Below are 6,091 nucleotides of genomic sequence, written 5' to 3' on the forward strand. Positions count from 1 at the left end.
TGAGATCTAATTCACCAGTTTAGTCTGTTCTCTGTGAATTTTTCTGAAAAGCATTACACCCTTTGTGCCTTGGAACAAGTATCTTTTTTTCCTGAACCTTGCCACTTTTTGTAATAAGCTCTCATTAGACTCACTCGCTCACGTCTTCAGAAAATAAGTATGCTGTGTTCATCAGTGTTGAAATCCAGGGGCAGGAGCCATCCTGCCTACAGATGCCCTCAAGGGCAGCAGCCAGTAGCACCCGAGGCCTTGCCTGCCTGGGAACATTTGCAGCCTGCAGCCTTGAGCCTTTGCGTACACTCTGGGAATGACAGTAAATGTTCTGTCTTTCTTTACCCTTCATCAGAACAGGACTCCTAGAGTGGTTAGCAAATACCTGTGAGCTTGGTTCTTGGGGAAAGGGCCATCTTGGGGACCGTTCACATCTTAACCATCTCTGTCCATCTCTCTCATTTCTTCAGGAGAAATAAGTTCCTATGAATTGACTCTACTAAAATGCAATCTTTTAATCTGTAAACATTGGGGTGGGAATAAATAAACTCATATAACTTAAAATTTTTAAAAAAGGACTGAACCATTCCCATGTTGGTCTTTCTTCTTGTAGAGCTTCAAGTGGTCTATAGATTGTATTTTGGGTAATACAAGCTTTTAAGATAATAAGCATTTATCAGTGAGTGAATACCATGTGTATTCTTTTGTTATTGGGTTATCTTATTCTGGATGATACTTTCTAGTGCCATCCATTTTTCTAAGAATTTCATAGAGTCATTGTTTTTAATAGCTGAGTATTACTCCATTGTGTAAATATATCACAATTTCTATATCCATTCCTCTGCTGAAGGACATCTGGGTTCTTTCCAGCTTCTGGCTATTATAAATAAGGCTGCTATGAACATAGTAGAGCATGTGTCCTTGTTGTATGTTGGTGCATCTTTTAGGTATATGCCCAGAAATGGTATAGCTGGATCCTCAGGTAGTACTATGTCCAATTTTCTGAGGACTCACCAGACTGATTTCCAGAGTGGTTGTATCACCTTGCAATTCCAGCAACAATGGAGGAGTGTTCTTCTTTCTCCATATCCTCTCCAGCATCTGCTGTCACCTTAGTTTTTATCTTAGCCATTCTGAATGGTGTGAGGTAGAATCTCAGAGTTGTTTTTGAAATCAAATCATTTCCCTGATGACTAGGGATTTTAAACATTTCTTTAGGTGTTTCTCAGTCATTTAGTATTCCTCAATTGAAAATTATTTGTTTAGCTATGTACCCCATTTTTAATAATATTATTTGATTCTCTGGAGTCTAGCTTCTTGAGTTCTTTGCATATATTGGACATTAGCCCTCTATTAGAGGTAAGATTGATAAAGATCTTTCCCAATCTGTTGGTTGCCATTTTGTCTTATTGACAGTGTCCTTTGACATACAGAATCTTTGCCATTTTATGAGGTCCCATTTGTTGATTCTTGATCTTAGAGAATACATTATTGGTGTTCTGTTCAGGAAAATATCCCCTTTGCCTATTTGTTCGAGGCTCTTGCCCACTTTCTGTTCTATTGGTTTCAGAGCACCTGGTTTTACGTGGAGGTCTTTGATCCATTTGGACTCTGTTTAATTTATTTTTCTATGTCCTGTCCATTGGTAAGAGTGGGGGTTGAACTCTCCCACTATTTTTGTGTGGACTTCAATGTGTATTTTGAGCTTTAGTAAAGTTTTTTGTTTGTTTGTTTGTTTTACAAATGTGGGTGCCCTTGCATTTGAGGCATAGATGTTCAGAATTGAGACTTTCTCTTGGTGAATTTTACTTTTGCTGCATATGAAGTGTCCTTCCTCATCATGCTTAGAAATTTTTGGTTGAAGGGCTATTTTATTGAATATTAGGATGGCAACTCCAGCTTGTTTCTTGGCACTATTTCTTTGGAAGACCGTTTTTGATCATTTTTACACTGAGATAGTGTTTTTCTTTGTTATTGAGGTATATTTCTTGTATGCAGCAAAATGCTGGATCTTGTTTATGTATCAATTCTGTTAGCTTATGTCTTTTAATAGGTAAGTTGGATTAATATTGAGAGATATTAAAGACAGATGGCTATTGAATCCGGTTGTATTTGTTTCTGTAGGTAACTTTATGTGCTTGTAATTCTCTCCTTTTGGCTTTTTAGTGAAATGCTTAATAGCTTGTCATTTATTTATTTATTTATTTATTTATTTATTTATTTATTTATTTATTTATTTTTGGTGTATGTGGCTTCCTTGTGTTGAAGTTTTTCTTCTATGATCCTCTGTATACCTGATATACAGAGATATGATAGAGAAATACTGTTTGAATTTGGTTTTGTCCTGGAATATTTTGGTTTCCCCATCTATGTTGATTGAGAGTTTTAGCTAGTATAGTAGCCTGGGCTGGCATTTGTGTTTTCTTAGAATCTGCATGACCTCTGACCAAGCTCTTCTGGCTCTTGTAGTCTCTGTTGAGAAGTCTGGTGTAATTCTAATAGATCTACCTTTGTATGTTACCTGGCCCTTTTCCCTTGCAGCTTTTAATATTCTTTCTTTGTTCTCTGTGTTTAGTATTTTGATTATTATGTAACAAAAGGAGTTTGTTTTAATGTCCCACTTGTTTAGTGTTTTATAGACTTCTTGTACTTTTATGGTCATCTCTTTCTTTAGGTTGGGGAAGTTTTATTCTATGATTTTGTCAAAACTTTTTTCAGGTTCTTTGAGCTGAAAATCTTCATTCTCCTTTATTCCAATTATTCTTAGATTTGGTCTCTTCATTGCATCCTGAATTTCCTGGATGTTTGGGGTTAAGAGTATGTTATGTTTTCAATTTTTTAACAGTTATGTCAATCTCTTCTATTATATTTTCTACACCTGAGATTCTCTCTTATATCTCTTATATTCTGTTGATGATACTTACATCTGTAATTCATGACCTCTTTTCTAGGTTTTCCATTTCCAAGTTTGCTGCCATTTGTATTTTCTTTATTGTTTCTACTTCCACTTTTAGATCTTAGACCACTTTATTCAATTTTCTTACCTGTTTGATAGTGTTTTCTGTATTTCTTTAAGAGATTTGTTTCCTCTTTAAGGACTTCTGCGTGTTTACCTGTGCTTTTCTGTATTTCTTTCAATGAGTTTTTTATACCCTCCTTAGAAACGCTATTATCGTCATGAGATAGGATTTTAAGTCAGTATTTTTATTTTCAGGTGTGTTAGAAAATTCAGGGCTTGCTTTCGTGAGAGAACTGGGTTCTGATAATGTCCACATATATTGGCTTCTGTTGCTTATGGTCTTGTGCTTTCCTCTCACTATCTTGTTATCCCTGGTGTTTGCTGCTCTAAGTGACTCACTGGAGTCTGCCTCTTTTGTTGCTGGGTTGCAACAGGTCTCCTGGTATGCCTGATGCCCTGGATGTAGCAGACTTCCTGTGGGGCCTTCCAACTAGAAGGCCTTCAAAGGGGCAGAAGAGCTGCTGCTTTTTTGCCCTGGCTACAGTATATCTCCTGGGAGGGCTTCAGACTGTTCATAGGAGCAGACAAATTGTTGTCCTCTGTGAAACTGTTCTCCAGGGGGAGCCTATGGACTGTGGTTTCTGTTTTCCTGTGTGCAGCAGAACTCCAGGAAAGCTTTCAGTCTTCTGGGCCAGTTGCCCTGCATGCTACAGAGCCCCAGAGAGGTTTTCAGACTGTGGTGTCTGTTGCCCAGTTGCCCTGTATACAGAAGAACTCCTGGGATGCTTTCAACTGTCCTGAGTTCAGTATATTTACTGGATATTGTATCTTCCAAGGAGCAGACTAGCTAGCAGTCTGCCCCAGCAGTAAAAAACAGGGAGAATGGGAGTGGTGTTCAGCAGGTAGGGGTGTTGGTGTGTGATGGGTCCCTGAGTTCACTGGGCTCCCAAACTCAACTGTGAGACTTTGGGAGCATTCTCACCAAATGTTCTGAGTCTAGCAGTTCTTCTGGGTTGCCTCAAAATATGGTGTCTTCCAGGGAGCAGACTAGCTAGCAGTCTGTCCCAGCATAAAGAACTGGGCAGAAGTATAACTTTTCTTTTAAAAAAATTATCAAGGATTTATTTCTCCTAGCCAGAGAAAATATTGAAACAACTGCTCATTCATTTGTTCAGATTTGGGTTGTAGCCACTTTCCTGCCACCAACTAGCTTTGGCTTTGGGGCAAATCATTTCCTCTGGGGAACTCATTTACTTGGAGGAATCAGATTTATAGGATTCCTTCAACTACTTACTGCCTAACATTCCTTATTATAATTTTTTAAATCATAGCAAGTGTGTAGCCTTCAAATCCTGTTTGCCTTCTTAGAAAAAAATAAACTTTGCCTATTCTTCTCACCTGACTTTTCTCAACATCTGCCACCACTGCACAGAGCTACATAGAAAGCATGTCACAGCCTGGAGCAAGCATGGGTACTTGGCTGTCAAGATGTAGAGGTAAAGTGAACACAGCAAATTTTCTAACCTTCCCACCTTGAACAGTGCAGTGGCACAGAGCATTCTGATGAGACAAGGCTTTCTCAGGCCCTTTCACCTGGACCCCCAGTGTTAATACCGTCACTCATGTTTCTGCAGGATTTTCCCACAAGTCAGCAGCAAATTGCAGCCAAAAGGTCTGAATGCCTTGTGCCGGTGGAAGCCTGAACTGGCTGGCAAACCTCCAGCTGTCCTGCTGCAGTTTGTCTGAAGCAATAAATGTGCCTTGTCAGTGCTCACTGAGGAAGCTGTGGCTAGTACTTTAATCTGGAAATGAGAGAAGGGAGGTCTCTGCTTGCTAAGAGAAAGACTGTTTACACGAATAGCTTCAAAGTCTCTTGCTCAAGGTTAGTGTCTGCTGGTAAGAGCCCAGAGACAAAAGCCCAGGGGCAGGGCACAGACAAGTAACAGTATCATAGGACAGACACAGAGTTATGATGAGACCTAGAACTGAAAAATGCTTACTCATAGAAAGAGCTGTATCTGAACACCATCTTGAACCAGTCTGAACTACTTTGCCAGACATAAAACAAAAATGCAGACACACTGGTTATCTGCAGATGTCCTTGAGTTGCTCTCAAAAATAAGTCACGTTTTACAGATAAAACAGCAACAGTCCAAAATCCTCATTGGTAGGTGATACCATCTTTCACAGTTAAGGAAAAAGAAACTGTTTATGAACAAGTCACATGTAACCTAAAAATATCAATTTTATTTATCCTGAGGAAAAAAATATAGGATCCCCCAGGAGAAACCACTAATTGTTAAAGACTAGTAGATCAAGAACAGAGGGAAGAGAAGGAGGTCAAATAAGGTAGGGTTTCAGACAGTTCTCATCCAATAGGAGAGCTCTGGAGAGGAAATCTCATTTCTACCCATGCTGCTCAGATTGAGGAAGATGAGCTGATATGCCAGATGCTCACCGAAAACCTTCAGGAGGTTCTCTAGACTTCCAGCATTTCCCAAAGCAGCAGTCTATTTAATAGGGGCCACAGCTTTTCTCTACCAGAAGTAAATGAGGTCATAGTGGAAGGAAAATACCACAACTAAAGAAATTATGCATCACGTGGATCCTGGTCAGGACCAAAGTCACTAGATATAGTAAAAATGAAGGGCTCAGTGGATCTCTGTCTTTGTCCTGAGCCCCTTCAACCACAATCCCATTGTTCTCAACAGTGATTGAAGAAAAGACAGTTAAGAATTAGTTTTGTTATTTAATATAAAAATAATGTACATATTAAGTAAACAATCTAAAGTCATACAACCAATATGCCGTCCAAAACACACGCACGCACACACACACACACACACACACACACACACACACACACACAAATTCCTTCTCTTTACCAATCCACTGTGGTTTTCTGAAGCACAGCAGAAGATTGATTTGATAACTGAGAGCATCCTTACTCTCCAACCACCTGCCCCAGATTGTTTAATACAATTAGAAAAGCATTCTTCTAGATCAAGTACTGTGTCTCTATATAGCCTCTGTTAAAATATCACCGGCGAACACACAGCTAGGCTCTGGACATGATGTGGACATACAGATATGGACAAGAATAGGGATGGCAGAATTTATAGACCCTAGAGAAAACCAGAC

This window comes from Micromys minutus, assembly GCF_963924665.1.
Source record: "Micromys minutus genome assembly, chromosome: 2".
Classification (NCBI taxonomy): Eukaryota; Metazoa; Chordata; class Mammalia; order Rodentia; family Muridae; genus Micromys; species Micromys minutus.